The following is an 18,528-nucleotide window of genomic DNA, read 5'->3' as shown; positions in this document are numbered from 1 at the left end:
ACTCTAGATTTAGGGAGAAGAATTAGGATTACGAAAACCAGAAAGGTGTATCTATGCTTGTATTTTATTAAATTATCGTAACGGTTTAGGTTACCTTTCTTCGTCGAGTGATCTTTTTTTAGTAGTACACATCAGGTGTGACAAAACGTGACAAGAGGCTACAAATTAAAGTATTGTTTATTTGTTGATTTACTATCGTAGTTTACAATGATGTATAATAGGATGATATCTTTCCGAGCATGTTACTCGGTCCTGGTGGACGCTATCGGTTTGCCAGTACCAGCCCCGCACTCTACTGTCGGGGACGTTTCGCGATCGTGCGGCTATCGTCCTCGTGGCACCTGGACTCAGATTTATGCGCTGACTACAAGGAAACAGTCCGCCAAGTGTGAGAGGAATATTTTATAAAACCTCTTTTGCGACGCCGCAACTGCGAACTATGGACAACGATTCACAATGATATCGCCCATTTTGGTTTTTGAAACTGGTAATGTATGTACTGTCATAGGCTGTATATTTTAAAATAAATATACAAATTTACGTTTACGTCGAGTAGGTTACATTACACGGTACCCTGATTCAACGTAAATGTTACGAACTATAAAATAAAGAATTATCATAACAGTTTTTAACAGTTAACGTTTATGTTCTTCTGCTGCATCGCGACAGCCCGTGTGTTTGGTGACGTCTACTACAGCTACAGCTACACCTTTGCTAATCCTGGACATTGTACGATCAGCTGTTAGGTAATTCTCCCAATATCCGGTAGATGCCGGTGCCGCCCTCACTACCATTATAAACCGGAAATGAGTAGGTCATGGCACCCCTACCCCTCTCGGTCAATACGGGCTTCTTACAATCCTGTACAGATCTTCATACTTCACTAACCTTTGAAATCTTCGAATGACGACATATTCGAAACGTTGAAATGTTAATACAAATTTAACAAATTGTTAAAGTAAAAATGTATATTGTAAACTAAATATTACATACGATGTTAAGTTAGATTTATTGAATAAGAAACTTCACTGTAATTTAATTTTTAAGTTTCTCAAACAAAAGCTTAAAGATGGTATACCCTTCTTTAAGCTTACGACAGTTTTGGTCACGATTTACTGTTTGGATCCCAAGTTTTAGAAATTGTTCGGCTAAAGAGTTAGTAAAAGTTTACAAAAACTATTTAGATCCCTTAACCGATTTTCAGTTCATTATTGCTATAACACAATAGCACATATACCACAATATGTACCACAAACTAGTTAAATACTAAACACACGTAATAACCGCTTATATTCAAAACCCATTTCTAATCAGATTTGGAATCACGAACACATAAATCCTTCGCAAAGTGACAGCCGAAAGCCGAATGAGTGTAAAAGAAAGAATCGCGCCGAATTATTAATGCATGCCCGAAACACGAATGTTGCCGTCACCCGTCAAAGAAAGAAAAGAAAACCGAAAACAACACAGAATCCGAGACGTCAACGAGCAGGAGAAGTTAGGATGAGTAATGTTGTAGGAATAATTGGCGATGAAGTTTGAGGATTGTATTTGGCGGCGGGATTTATGTAGTCGGTGTTTTGAGTTTGTGGGTGGGGTGGTAGCAAAAAGGGGGAGGGGGGGGGGCTGACGAGGCATTAGTGCTTAACTGCAACTGCAGAACTTGGTTGTTAATGTTGTACCTCCTTCAGGGAATACCCAGTGTTGTTTCTCTTGTCCTGCTGTGTTTTTGGTATCGGAAATTAAGGTTCAACATATCTTTGAGTTCCAGAATTTCGAATTTAAAATATATACCACTAATACGTTTATTTTCAGCAACGTGATGGTACAAATTAATTTTTGGTGTAGGATATTTTGATTATAATCAATCAGTCTTTTCTTTGACCTTAACCTGATACTAATAAATACAATGGGAGTCAATGAGAGTTTATTGTATTGTTCAACTAAAATACCCTTGTTGCATCACACTGCATTGATCTGTTTCTTTATTGAATTTTTACTCAAACAGATTTATGATAAAAGTGAATTTGCAACTATATCAACCGATCAACACAAAATATAACTAATATTAGTTGATGAATGAATTAATTATCATATATTTTGCTGCTGAAAGTGACACAAAATAGTTGTTTTTGTTAATGTAATAAAGAAATTTGCAAAATATTTGGAATATTAGCCCTTTAAAAAAACATTCTACATCAATTACCAGTAGTTTAATCACTTTAACGATAACACAGAAGATATTTTCGTGCGTTTAGGAATTAATCTCGGTAACCCACTGGTGTAGGGTAAAAATGCAATATGGGTTAAACAAAATTGTTTGTCTTCTTAAGGGTTTGGTGGAAAATATCTATGAAAAAACGACAGCAAAAGCAAATAAAACAAACTGAACTCTGGGATACAAACCACATCCCTACCATTAACAATCTCCCCTATGGCTGAATGCTTTATCTCATTTGATCTGACTTAGTAGAACAATTTTGGTTCAAATTCCATAGCAATTGTAGTTACCCTAAAGGTAATTTTATTTGTACATATAAAACCGTTTCAAACGGTAGAAACTGTGGTTTCGGATTTAAATGCATCACGATAATAACTACTATTGTTTGGGAAATACGCTAACACTAAAACATGGAAATTTGTCAAGAATGATCATGAACGCCGTTCTATGCATTTGGAGGGTGTTTAATAATTATTAATAACTTGTAAACTAATATTTACACCGGTATAGTTATAGGTTGTCTGCAGGGGTCGCTAGGCTAGTTTGGCGATGGTGGCGGCGAAGCGGAGCGGGTAGGTGAGGGTAGGGCAGTGACAATCACCCCTAGGTCTCAAGGCCAACCCCCAGGGCTGACTGACCCTCAACATGGCCGCCTAGTAATGGACCTTTGTTGTTTTATCTGCCCTTTGTTCTGTTGTGAACTTTTTTACAGAACTGGAACTGGACACAACTAGTTAAGTGCAATACTAGAATTGTCTTTTGTGACACGATAATGACCGTGGTTTTGGCGTTAAGGAAACATTCAAGCCGGCAATCTCAAAATGAACTATGAAAGATGCGTTATTGTTACACTGCCATTCGTAGTTCTGTAGAATAAATAAACATGAAAATTGACACACGGTGTTATAGTGTAAATTGTATTTATTCATTATGTTGTTAGCTTCCGGATCACTTATATAGAAATAAATAATGGTTTAAAAAACTTATACTGTCAAAGTGATCCTTTGTAGTCTATAGGCGCCTATATGGACTACAAAGGATCACTTTGACAGTATAAGGTATTTAAACCATTATTTATTATGTATTCATTATATGCATTTCGAAGTACAACTATAGAAGTATTTACCATGGAGTTAAAATGAATCGTTTGTTTATTCTAAAGTAGAGCCTATAACTTAATATGCCAGAAATTAGCTCATGCTTTGACTAGCTTACAAAAAATTAACCAAAGCTAGACAAAAAGAGTTTCAATTTACTAGTTTTGAAAAATACACATTTACAAATACTCTCTTTCCGTAGAATCGTTCTATAATTTATAATTGTTTACTGTCTAATCAGTTCATATTTACTATCTAAAAAAGTTTGTTTTATAGTTTTACTATACTATTTATAATTGCCACACCGTTGACAAAGCTACAACACAGTTTACAAAACTCCAGTTGTAAGCTATTTAACTTAATTCAAAATTGTCTAGTTCAAGTTACTTATGAAACTATTATATAACCTACATAAAATTTGATTTTTTTCTAAATTCTTTACGATTTAACATACAATATATCTTATCGAAGGCTATCTCATTAATCAATAACGTTTTTCTTCCTGCTTTTTATGTGTTCTCTTGAGATACGCTAGAATCTAGTTCCAACTTACTTCAGGCTAGACCTAGATGGTCGCAGAAATATAACATACGAGGAAAGTTTAATTAATTGTGACCAAGTAAATGCCATCGTTTAGTTATAATTGTTTACCTACATTCCAGTTATGCTTTGGAACTTTAAACCATTGCCAACCGCATTGTCCTGTGGACACTTTGACATCTCTTATAAACCTTGTGGGCTGCGCAATTCCGCTCTCAGTTGCGTTATCGTCTTGTTCTTGTCCCAAGATTCCCAGAAATCCGTTGGAGAATCCACAGCATTTCCTGGGCGTCCCGGCCGTGGAAACATCTCAGGGGAATTACAAATTGAAATTTCCTGGGAACTAACAGCTCACATCAACGCTGTCATTAAACATGTAACAGATATGTAATAACACCACATTAGTTTGCTTACAATGTGGACAATAATTATAGGCTATGGTATAAGCTGATAAAGTTAAAACTTTACCATCTGAATGTATTTTTTAGTGATGGTTTAGACTATAGTATGAATATTGATATTTCAGAGATAGGGTATGCAAAATATTTTAACAGTAATGTCCAAATTTTAACACAAATGCATTCTTAATTACTTTGATGTATATAACGAGAAAATGTTTTTAATTTCAAAGTTATGAATATACACACAACGCGCATCAACACATTGAATACCTATACTAAACTTACATACAATGTAAATCTGTCCAAAAATGAATTGTAAAATCGGATTTGACCTCGGAGTCAATATACACACAACGCGCATCAACACATTGAATACCTATACTAAACTTACATACAATGTAAATCTGTCCAAAAATGAATTGTAAAATCGGATTTGACCTCGGAGTCAAAAGCGCGAGCCTTTCACAGGATCTTACGAGATTATCCATTGCAAGGCGGGAGTTCTGAGTGTCAAAGGGGCAAATCCCGATCGGGAATCCACCTCAAATGGAAATTCTAAGATGGAGGAAATTATTTTCTCCGGCGCTACGTTTCTCTCGGTTGGGGAGAACATTAATCAATCTAGAGTGGGACTGGCAGGAAGGGATAATAAGGGTGGGGGCGACTTGGAGTCATACTCTACCGATTTACAAACACCATTTCGTTATTTCTCTCATGATTTTAATCCATTAGCTGTTATTACAAATCATTAATTGTTTAGATATTGAACATGTATAATTTTATACAAAGTTAAGGTTTACAATAACTATTCAATTTGTCCACAAAATTTGTCAAAAATTAATTATATTTTTATATTTTTGTCTGAATAATATAAATTTTAATCATTGCTCCGTGTTCGTTCAATAGTAATCAAATGAGTTTGTAATTCGAATCATGTATTAGAATTGGATGCTGTGTGACAGAATTTATATTAAACTTTTATTTATGAAAGTGAATAATGATACGTTTAATTGTTTCTCATTTTGTGTAGAGGAATAGAACCGTATATAGCTTTTTTGAAAGCTAGTTTGTTTACATTTGTTATAATATTGTTCTATTGATGTAAATATCATATAAAATCAAATGCTGCTGTGATAATAGATGTAGCGGGTAAAATGATAAGAAAACTTTTATTTATAATTTAAAAAATCAACTATTGTTTTGCTAGAAAAGGTTCTATCAATTGAATTGAAATATTAGAAAGCTTTAAAAATTGATGTCGATGGTAACATTATAAGAAAACTTTTAATTAATTATTGTACGTGCAAGGTTAATGTTTAAAATGAACGTGTAACTATGTTTTTGCCTATTCTTAATCTATCTTCGCAGCACCATAACTTATTTTGATAAGTAGTAGCAGTAACTACTCAACTCATTTTTAATCGTATTGAATTTTGATTTTTATATTTCGTAGCTTGAAAGTAAATAGGACTGTTCCATTTTAAAGACAGAGAGTTTAGTTACAAAATAATTTGGATATCAAAAGAGCTTTAAATATTTTGTACGACTAATTGACAATCTTCCTGGGCAATGAAATGCATTAAAATTTAAACTTAAACATCTTAAGCAGCAAAGATGTTAAGGAATAAATACTAATACCCCGACCAAAGCTCAGTCTTTAAGATGAGATCTTAACCTATCCAGATTTATATAATCAAATAAAGTTAAATATAGTTACAGATTTTTTAGAAAACAGTAAGAGGGGGTAGGTTGGTAAAATATTTTATAAAATTTAGTTCTGTTTGTTTTTTTTTATAATTTTTACAGATTTCAAAACACAAACAAATACAGATTCGTCTTTGTAAATGTTTCGAGCTCGGTAGGTGTTTTGTGTTTGTGATTGTGATAGGTTGTTGGTTGTAATGGGAAGGGGGGTTGAATGCAAAGTTCGTAAACAAGTGCGACTCCTGGTGGCAAAATCTCTGACGTGGCTTTGAATTATGCGTTCAGTTCCGTCGACACTTGCGAAAGGTATGGGATCACCCTTTTCTATTACAGAACCAAAATGGTTACAAATTCTGCATCTACAAAGATTTATTTATAGTGCACAAATTTGTATTATTTGGTGTAAATTATTTTACATGATACAAGTTTACACTATCGGTCATACATCCCAAACAATTGCAATTCCCTTATCTCTTTTAAAATACAATCTATTCGTCAAAAGTATCATTATACAAACATCCCCGTTTTTTCATACAAAAAAGAAGATGTGTAGATATGTACAGTTAAGTGTGACTTCTTCCAAAAACGCGTTATCAACAATGATAATATTGCTGACAGCTTTGATCAATAAGGGTGCTGTCTGTGAAGAAAGCCATCAATTTACTGTATGTTTGTTGTATATGTTCGATGTACTGTATACAACACACATCGTTTGTGTACTGTATGTTAGGAATATAGTTTGTTTTTTGCATGTATTGTATGTTTGATGTATTTTATGTTCACTTACAGCTTTCATTGAATGTACACGCCTGTACATATGTGCTGTGTGTTTGTTGTATGCACCGTATGTTAGATGTATGTACTGTATGTTGTATGTACACGTCATTGAATTTAGACACCAGATATGCGACACCTACCTGTACATGTGTGCCGTATGTTCGCTACCGGTATGTTCAATGTATGCACCATATATATTGTATGTTGTATGTATGTAATAAATGTTGTATGAACACGTCATTGAATGTAGACATCGGATCTGTAAAACCTGAACATATTTTCCGTGTGTTTGCTATCTGTATGTACTGTATGTTGTATGTATGTATGTATGTATGTAATGTATGTTTTATATACACGATGTGACACCTGTACATGTGTGCTGTATGTTTGCTACCAGTATGTTCAATTGATGCACCGTACTGTATGTTGTATGTATGTAATGTATGTTGTATGTACACGTCATTGAATGTAGACACCAGATATGCGACACCCGACACCTACCTGTACATGTGTGCCGTATGTTTGCTACCGGTATGTTCAATGTATGCACCGTATGTACTGTATGTTGTATGTAATGTATGTTTTATATACACGATGTGACACCTGTACATGTGTGCTGTATGTTTGCTACCAGTATGTTCAATTGATGCACCGTACTGTATGTTGTATGTATGTAATGTATGTTGTATGTACACGTCATTGAATGTAGACACCAGATATGCGACACCCGACACCTACCTGTACATGTGTGCCGTATGTTTGCTACCGGTATGTTCAATGTATGCACCGTATGTACTGTATGTTGTATGTAATGTATGTTTTATGTACACGATGTGACACCTGTACATGTGTGCTGTATGTTTGCTACCAGTATGTTCAATTGATGCACCGTACTGTATGTTGTATGTATGTAATGTATGTTGTATGTACACGTCATTGAATGTAGACACCAGACATGCGACACCTGTACATGTGTGCCGTATGTTCGATGTATGCACCGTATGTACTGTATGTTGTATGTATGTAATGTATGTTGTATGTACACGTCATTGAATGTAGACACCAGACATGCGACACCTGTACATGTGTGCCGTATGTTCAATTGATGCACCGTATGTACTGTATGTTGTATGTATTTACTGTATGTTGTATGTTCACGTCATTGAATGTAGACACCAGATATGCGACACCTACCTCTACATGTGTGCCGTATGTTTGTAACCTGTATGTTCAATGTATGCACCGTATGTACTGTATGTTGTATGTATGTAATGTATGTTGTATGTACACGTCATGAATGTAGACACCAGATATGCGACACCTGCGTGACTGCGTGTTAACGTCGCGTGTTCTCAAAATTGACTCTGCTATCGCGTGTTTCTTTTCCGTTGCGGTGGGGGAGGGAACGAGGGGTAAAATTATTTTCGACGAACAAGTTGTCAGGTTCCCAGGGTGCGAAGGATTGGGTTGATAACTCCAATCGAGAAACTTGGGGTTGAAAGGGGTAATTTGTCCAAATAAACAAAAAACAATCTCAGATTATAAAGAGTAATCGGAGTTAGAAAAGAATTATAGACTGACAAAAAATAACTTAAATCCCCTTTAAGACAAAATATTTCACAATGTATGTTATTGCTGGAGTTACATCAACTAAAATAACATATTTTAAATATATTAAAACATAATCTTCATGAGTTTTGTTCTTTTCAAACCCTTTTTGTTCTCAATCTCAAGTTATAAAGAGCAATAGGATTTCAAAAATATTATTGGACTGACCAAAACAAAAACTTAAATTCCCTTAAAAACTACAAATAAAGTATTTCACATATATCTAATTTTCCGAACTCATATTGTAATGGACTAATATAAGCATTTTTCAAAGTAGTGTACAACCCCTGCAGTATGAACCGAAGTGCTTCAAAGCATTTCCAACCCCCACCTCCCACGAGGTCATGACCGTGAAGATGTCTCGTCAAGCCACCGAAATCGGGACTTTTTTCTTCACGTTTTTGCCCCAAGAGAATAACTTTATCAAGGGACGCGGGGGTGCTCTACACTTTATGGCTTGTCAGTCTTTTGGGCAAAAAATGCAGTCAGTGTCTTTGAAAAGCACCGTTAAGTGAATGCTACGTGTATTCAGAAGCTGTTTTCGTCATGCTTTCTTCCAGCGCTAAAGTAGACTTTTCACATCAAAAGAGCAACAAGTTATTAACTGAAGCAAAGTTTATACCTATTATTCTATCTAATATATACACATCTATTAATTTACATTGTGTGTTTTTTATGTATTTTCACGAATATTACAAAATTTATCGAAATTACGTTAGTCTTTATTATTTATAGTAACGAAGCATTCTATTCAAGTTGTCAATTTTAGCATTTTAGAGTTCGTGGTTTCGTCAATCAACTACAAAATGAAGCCCACATACATCCCTTGCGTTATCATAATCAACATCGCCAAAACTGTATGATGCTTTGAACATGAATGTTATGTTCTGAACGTATGAACGTGCAGACAGACAGACGAACGCTGAGGGCCGATGTTTGTAGCTATTCTGAGTGTAATAATTCATTTTAAATCAAGCCTTCTGAACAGGTTTGTCGGACAAAGATTTGAGGTTGTCTTCCCCTCAATAACCTTAACGCAGTTCCAAACGCTCGGTGTAATTTATTTTAATATACCTACTTAACATTTGGAAATTACCAGAAGTTTATTCAAAGGGTGAATATGTAACAAATTGAAACTTCCACGCCACAACACTGGTACAGTTCGAACCGCGGGGTAACAAAACCACTTTTAGAGAATTTGATTGCCCAAGCCGACTCGGTGACTTATGTGCGTGTGTGTGGCGTGTGGGGGAAAATCCAGACAAGTAGAAAACAAAAATTCAATAACACTGTTTACCACCCCTAGCCCTAACCCTAGAGGGGATGATCGGTTGAATGGGTCTATGTAGGGTGCGAACACTGAACACCCAACTGAACATCGGCATTTGGTAATGGCGGCCAATTCATTTTGTTGGTCTAAATTTTTTAGTATTCATTTTTAATTGATACTAAAGTGCGGATGGCTTTTAATTTTTTAATTTCGCCTGTGTCTCATATAGTCTAGCTGGCTTGGCCTCGGCCAGAGACTCTGTTAACGGGCAACCCTCGTATAAAGGGCGAATCTAGGCGTGTTATTTCATCACTATTTATGCTTGAGAGAAATATCTAAATTAATTTAAAATACCTGACAACTTCACCATTAGATATTTACTTTTTTGTAATAGTGTACGGAGAAACTGTATATTTTTAATTGAATTGGGAACATTTTAATTGATATATTAAGTTGTTCTACTTTTGAAAGTCGACTTATACTAAAAATTTTCGCTCACTTGTATAAAATAAATATTTTTGAAATATTATTAAATTAATACTATCCTGATAATGTAATATTGATGTTGATGGAATAATGTAAAATTTTTCACTCACTACGCGAAGGGATTTATAATTTAGATTTTGTGTGACATAACCCCTATCAATCCCCCATTTAACCCTATGTGATTGACTCCTAATCACATTAACTGCCAACTAAGTCCAAATCTTTAAATCTTTTCAAAGTATAGACCTGCAGAAATGGGCTGTGTGTATATACCCCAATCGTTCAAATTTCAATGGGTGGAATAGTTGTTAAATATTTTAAAGGAATAACAGTTTTCCTTTAATTCAAGGCATCCTTGACCATTATTAACTTCTTCAAGTTGAAAACCAAATACAGTTGATATACAGGGTGAATTTTAAATGAGTTCCCCCCCTACTTTTTTCTACATTTCTTAAGATATCAACTTTGAACCATGTCAGATCGTTGTAGTGTAGTAAGTACTTCATTTTGACTGAATAAACATTTTTGGCCGCCATCTTGGATCCGCCATATTGGATACAAAATTTTTTTTTCAAATGTAAAGGTAGGGTTGTGACCCATTGTTTCAAACTAGAATTTTACGCTGATTACAATGCCGCAATTAGTTTTAAAAAATCTTGATCCGTTCTAAAGTTATGAGGACTTTTTATAACTTTATTTTTAGCCCATTTTAAAATTGTGCATTTACAAACTAAGACCATAATCTCAAAATAGGGCTAGATAAAGATAAGTATACACCACCATTCATTGTCGACCTATTATCACTTGGTTATGACGGATGTATTTTTTTGGCCGCCATCTTGGATCGGCCATTTTGAAATGTGATAAATTAATTTAAATATGAAGGTGGTGTTGTGACCCATCATTTTAGACTACTTTTTTATGCTGAATTTAATGCCGCAATCCGTTTTGCATTTTCATATTTGTTTTTTGAAATATTGGAAATTTAAGTAAGATAATTTTAATATTTCATCAAGAAAGCCTGAGAAACAAAAACGGATTGCGGCATTGAGTTCAAAATAAAAAAGTAGTTCAAAATGATGGGTCACAACACCACCTTCATATTTAAATTAATTTATCACATCTCAAAATGGCAGATCCAAGATGGCGGTCGAAAAAAATTAATCCGTCATAACCAAGTAATAATAGGTCGACAATGAATGGTGGTGTATACTTATCTTTATCTAGCACTATTTTGAGATTATGGTCTTAGTTTGTAAATGCACAATGTTAAAATGGGCTAAAAATAAAGTTATACAAAGTCCTCATAACTTTAGAACGGATCAAGATGTTTTAAAACTAATTGCGGCAGTGTAATCAGCGTAAAATTCTAGTTTGAAACAATGGGTACAACCCTACCTTTACATTTGAAAAAAAAATTTTGTATCCAATATGGCGGATCCAAGATGGCGGCCAAAAATGTTTATTCAGTCAAAATGAAGTACTTACTACACTACAATGATCTGACGTGGTCCGAAGTTGATATCTTAAGAAATGTAGAAAAAAGTAGGGGGGGAACTCATTTAAAATTCACCCTGTATAAATTACCACACCACCATCAAAGCTTGCCTAGCCGGTTTGCCCCAGGCGCTCTCTGCCTAGTGCCTAGGCTAGTGTCACCGGGCCAGGTCCTGGCTGTGTAATTTGCCTGATTGTACTGGTAATTATTGGGTCCTGGCCGGAAATAAAGGGGGCGTGTTACGGAAGTGACGTCACGAGATAGTTGGACCCGCTATCGCCATTGGCCTAACCGACAATCGCTCTACAAACAAACAAACAGCTTGTTTTACCTCAGTGCCTCTGTGTACTTGGATAAATGGTTGACAATTTAATGTCATTTGGGGTTATATCATACAAAAAATTCTAAAATACCCCTAGGCATAATTCTGTAAACAGGGGTCGTACGAAATTCTAAATCAAGTATATTTACTTATTTATTTCAACCCATTTGTGTCATATAGATATACTTTTAAGTATACTGAACTGTCATTGATGTACACAAAAATCTTAAAATCTGTAAAGATTATAATTGGTAATTTATATATAAAAAAAAAAAAATCCGTAGGTTTGATATATTTCCATTAGTTTATTACTTAATTAGTAAAAAAAATCAATTACGATTACCAAATGGGAAGTGTATAGAATAAATAGTTAATACGATTTGATAAAATTCTGATTATAAATGTTTGACAATTATATAAAATAAATAACCACTCGAAAAAGTTGTGCATTTTATCCTAAAATATTTTTAAATATATTCGGTAGCTTTTCCGCAACAATTTATGATGAACTCTCATTTCCCTTTTTTATAATTCTGAAAACTATTGCTTACTGTTTCTAGTTAATACCCAGCGTACCTATGTCAAATAGCAAATGTTTCGCTGTAATCTATATAATACTACATTCTAAATCAGAAAGGAGGTAAATAGGCTTTACTGAAACTATAACTTACATGACTAATATAATGAAATTGCAATATTTTGTTTATACACATAGAACACCTTCCACTACATTGCAGTTTTATGGATGTATTCTTTAGGTCTACACCTCCTTCAGTTTTCACAGAAGAGACAGGACAAGCCCTAACTACACACTGGTACGGTGCGGATCCAGTACCATAATTACTGTGCCGACTGGGCATTTAGTTTGTTCATTAATTGCACAGGTGTGCAATTTAAAACAACCTTAGAAATTAAAAGACGTCTCCTAGGCTGATAGCCCATGTTCGTGCGGCAAAAGCAGAGTTACCAATAGATGCAAAAGCTCTAATAAAGCACTCTTGAAACATTTCTTATTTTTTAGACGGTTCCGTATATTTTAGATAGTTTTTCTCATAGCCTAGTATTTCAGCGATAGTGAAGGTTTATAAGCGAGAATTCAGTTAAAGCTAGTAAATGTGTTTGTAAATAGCAATTGTTATTTTGATTTTAATGGTGTGATATAAATTTTGAAACTGCCATTAGAGCGTTCATTTTATAGTAAACATACGTATGTTTACAACGTACGTATACACGTATTCTTGTGGCTATTCCAGGTTTTCCAATAAAACTGACTAAATTACTTATCTTTTGAATGGAATAATTCGTAATTAACATACCTTAGCTATTAGAATACAGATAATCTGAATTTATTCAGTAGGCTATAATGTTTAAAATTAAAATTTCAACTAGGCTAGCATATGTTTTGTTATTGCATGGATGGTAAATTTTTGTAAAATTGTCGGAAAAAGAGTGCGGATGGTTGGTTAAAATGCGTGTATCGTTAGAATCAGCTGATTTACCCTGATGCAAGTTTTTAAACATCTTGCTAATATGCCTTGTACAATTGAGTTTCCAAAATAGTATGCCTTTTTTATTCATGTTTGAAATTCAGTTAGTGACTCCATATACACAAACATTTTCTTATTTGATTTCCATTTATTTTGTGTTGGATCTGCACTCTACAAGTCGATAGTTTATTATCTTTACCATAAAAAAGTGACATCCTTAATTATTGTAAATATTTGTAATAGTATTCGTGGCTTGGTTTTGCCTTGGCTATTGAAAACATGCTATCGATCGTTTGACCCAATAAACGATTTTATTTGATTTCGTTTGTATTCTGGAATAAACCTAGTATGCGTAAACTTTAATTATCAATACAATCGGGTATTAAATATATCTAAACAATAGATGACGTAATCTCAGCTAAATTACAACCCTGCCAATAACATACTTTTTAACTGCTCTATAAACATTGCTTGTAAACATTAAAAAAATATAAAACAATTTCTTACTGTTCAACTTAGACTTCAGTTTTTCATTATGAAGGTGTTGTATACTTCAGTTAAGTTGGTAACGACTCGCAGGGAAGTGTCGAAGGTAAAGTTTCCCATACAGTTGGCTACCCTGGCACTGTGACGGCCAAATGTCAAAGTCATCAGCTGATTTGTATTCCCAGCTGTAAAGTAATTTATTCGCGCAATTATTGCTTGGTAGACTCGATGGGAAGGAGTTGCGCTTGGCTTCGCGGACTCGCTGAATTTAATTAAACATTAATTTGTTTACCGCTTGCGTTTCCGTTTCAGCTATGGCGTGATTGCATGAATATTTATTAGCCGGTATTGAGCTGAATTGCTGGCATGGGAGTTTTCACTTCATTAGGTTTTTAATTCTATGGTGACTCTATGGGGCGCCAACTGTGAACAAGGTTGCGGATATGACATCCTTCAAAAAACTAGACATTGGGGTTGACAAACTAACTGTCCTTTATAGCTAACCATAGATATAACTAGAAATTTCATTCCCAATTTACTTGCAGCCAGTTTTATAATAAATAAACGCAGTTCAATTGAGCCCATGGTAGCGAGCGCTGATGTAAGGGATGAGTGTGATGATTTCTGTTGAATACCAAAAATATCAACCAAGCAATAGATCAAAAGAGTTAAAATTACTTATTTTCAACATGTTTTATATTACATCAACTATCTCAGCTCAGTAGACTCAGTAGACTGTAGCACATTCTCTGGGCGGCTTATTTAACTACCTATGTTGTGTATTTAGTACAAAATTACAGGACAGGTCTATATTGATGGGATGCCTACCTCAGTGTCCAAAATGCATTGGTGTCAAAACTTGAATATTAAAGATATTTTTATATGTGAAATTGATTGTTTAACAAATATTAACCTCATTTCAATATTAACGAGGGCTCTTGATCGGTTATCACCTAGAAGTCAAACTCATCGTTTTCAATTTGATTTAACAGCGTAACATTTAGGTTTGTTTATCTCCTTAGCCCCATGGAGCTTGCATTTCAAACTTTGTTTCTTACGTCTAAATTCCACGATCACAATGATCCAAAATAATACCGAACGTGCGCCTGTCTGCACAATAACTCCGCCATTGCCATCGCCGCATTCTGAGAACACACTACAGGTACAATCCGGGGCTCACGGTGTGGGGCGACGGGGGATATTTTGTAATTGGGGTCCTGGCCCATCGACGTATAATTACAAAACTGGTCCGTCTGACTCATGAACCCCGACCTGCAAAAAGCCACATGCAGGCCACTGGGGTACCCACATGCGCTTGCCGCTTACCGCTTACTCTACACAAGGAATCTTCTTACTTTGAGCTAGATCAGCACGTTAGGAAATTAGTTGTTTCAGCTACAACTACTATGTTTAAGGATTTTGACCTAATTAAAAAACGTTAAATTTGCAAAAAGAGTTTTAGAAATTTTTGTCGACCGAACAGAATCTCTCCAAACCTAGATATCAAATTGAGGTTGATATTTCTGTACAGAATCAATTAGTCCCACATACTATTTTGAATATGAAAGATGTTACACTATTGACTTTATGATGGAACTAGATAGGATCTATATAGACCAGCTATAATATAAAAATACTTATTCCACAGAAATCAGGATTAAGTTACTATATTGTTTGCCATGAGTTCTTGAAGTTCAATAATAAACTGATACGTATCCAGCCACAGGGGTTTAGAGCACTAAAACAATAAAGCTACATTATACTACTTGTTAGAACAAAACATAAGGCAACTTAATTCTACAGTTCTTAAAGCTTGGAAACACTAATAAATAAAAAATCAGGAACTTACACCAGTGCACTCTGTCAGTGCCTCAACCGAACTACGTTCATTTTGTTGTTGAATTGACTGCAACTTTGATTAAATGTCATTTTAAAATATTTTCAAGATCTGCTCAAGAGTAAGACAATGTTTGGATATCAATAATTTTCAGGGTGTGCTTTGATACATTGTGACCTATGCGATTTTCAATACAAAAGTAATTTTCTCAGTGGAGCATAAATTACAGGTTAGTAAATTGTTCCTAGTCGTAATACACACTGCAGTAAGTATATAAAGTTATGGAGAATATTTTCCCAAAGCAGAATGTGCAACGATCGGAAAAGGAGTATTATCCACATAATTTTTAAAAAATCATTGCATTTATACTTTGATAAATTGTTACTTCTTGAATGCTTTGTTGCTTATTTCTTATGACAAAGGTATTGGTGTTATTGATATCCTAAGAGTAATCGATCTTATGGTAATATCTATGTAACATACACATTCTAGTAATGATAAGATAAGTTATAGTTTTAGCGAATAGTAATTGTTGTAGCCTATCATATAAAACATGGAAGTTTGTATACTTTTTATCACAATTTCTAATTCATAACTATTATTTTTAGCGTGGTTCAAAAATAGTGCTAATAGGTTGCAATAATATTATTAGCATTATTTGTAAAACGATATTTTGTTTGCGACAGTTATTTATTAAGCATTATGTGATATCTGATTAAAAAAAAAAATTATTTACGTATACGAGATTAGTTATACAAGAGTTCATCAACTTAAAACATGTAACGCATTTTTTCTTTGATTGTCTCAAATTAAATAATTATCCAGGGATTAATGTATACAACTACAAATTGCCACACGAAGTGCATAAAACATTTGTATCCAAACAATTTATATATTCCCTCAACACATCCAGTTACTCTCAATACCTGTAAGCTTTCTGCTCGTCAAACCACGCGGTCCGCACGTGGTCGCTATCGCGTAAACAGAAGCAGGATCATGAATGGGTTAAACAGCCTGTTGAGTCAGGTTATGTTCGCAATTTGTACCTCATAAAAAAGGCCATTTGGCTGAGAACCGCTCTTTAATAACAGTCATTTGTTGCTCGGGCCGTAATGTTGAGCTTTTATTGCCGGTGGTGGTAGTTGACGATGTTTCCGCTAGAATGCACCAGGCTCGGCGCGTCGCGCTCGTAGTTCCACGGATCGTCCGCAGATAGCACCAGCGGCGCTCTAAGGGTACTTTGTTGATGGCCACTACTCAATTACTTCCCGGTACTTTATGGCTTTACCATCGCTTCACTTTTGATTCAATTCGAAACTTCGTGATTTTGGAACTTACACGTATTTTTAACGAATCGTGAGGGTATAAAATAGTATTTTAATCACAATATTACCTCGCAGCCATATTTACATTTAAAATATGAGTTATGTAGGCCTATACTTTGCTTAAAGTTCATATTTGATTACAAATTTATACCTAATTTATTAATATTATAGGAAATAATTTAATTAAGTGTTATGTCATTTTTTTATTCAGTGAAAGTATTGTAAGCACTAATTTAACTTAAATTGTTACTCTCTAAAAACTTATCTACACATTTTCCGTACAGTGAAGGTAATAAATGTAATATTAAAAATAGTATGTAGGAAAAATTTATTCTGTACATAAATATCAACCTTAATCTCACATTCAAATAAAAATCAGACACAATTGAAAACATCTACACTCGAACATTTTTCACATACATTTACAACCTTATTTTGTGTACCTATCCATAACCAATATAAGTATAAATATTAAATTAAATGAAGTAATATGTATTTATGCCGAGTAAATTTATTTAATGGCGTCACAAAATTATAAATAAATTGAATATAATTTGAGAATTGTATGGGATTGTTTACTTTTAATCCGGGATTCAAACCTTTATTCAGTTTATACAACTAGACCTAAAACAGGTAAATACTGTACGATAATTTTAATTTAGCTTTCACTGCAAAATAAGTATGCTTTGTGTTTTTAACGGACCTATATTCTGAGAACATTTTTGCTCTATAATATTATACAAGTAGTGTTATCTTAAAATGTACTGTTTAAATGTTTGTTTTACTTTACCTTATCCAACAACTGTTTATTTATATTTAATGATTTAATATTAGACACGCTACACGCATTTTTATTTTAACCAAATCATTTCCAGTGCCTTAATGCAGAAATGCAACGACAAGTTGTAAAATTTGTACTATTTACTAATTTGTTTGTAATTGGGTTGAATTAAATAACATTAATAATTAACGTTAGGAACTAGAAATCTGTTACTGTTACATTAATAGTTCCAGATAAAAATATGAGATTTTTGTACATTAAAACATTGATAAGACTGATTTGTTTTGGATAAATTTTTATTTCAATGTATTGGACTTAATTAACTTAATAAATAGACGCCATAACAGCTAATCGAGCTGTTTAGTTAAATAAAATACCGAAATATATTTTTAGACTACTTTAACGTGTTTGTAATTAATTTGCGTTCTGCTGATTTGTCAAATTTGAACTTGTTCATTAATCATCTACCAAGACAAATTATATTATTATACATCTTTAAAAATAATAATTACATTTCACGGCTTTTAATCTAAAAACCCCATCCTAAACAACCAATAATTAATCCTTTTAAAACACCACCCTTCTGAAGTTCGGGGGTTTAAAGGTCGAATGAAATCTTATACAGCATGAATATTTATAGATATTTGTAGGGTGAGACTTATACTTGTTCATGCATAAATTCATCCGG

Source organism: Macrosteles quadrilineatus, unplaced genomic scaffold (assembly GCF_028750875.1).
Source record: "Macrosteles quadrilineatus isolate MER2022 unplaced genomic scaffold, UCM_ALF_1.0 Scaffold_7__1_contigs__length_78375512, whole genome shotgun sequence".
NCBI lineage: Eukaryota > Metazoa > Arthropoda > Insecta > Hemiptera > Cicadellidae > Macrosteles > Macrosteles quadrilineatus.
The sequence above is the reverse complement of the archived record's forward strand: the minus strand, read 5'-3'. Positions refer to the sequence as shown.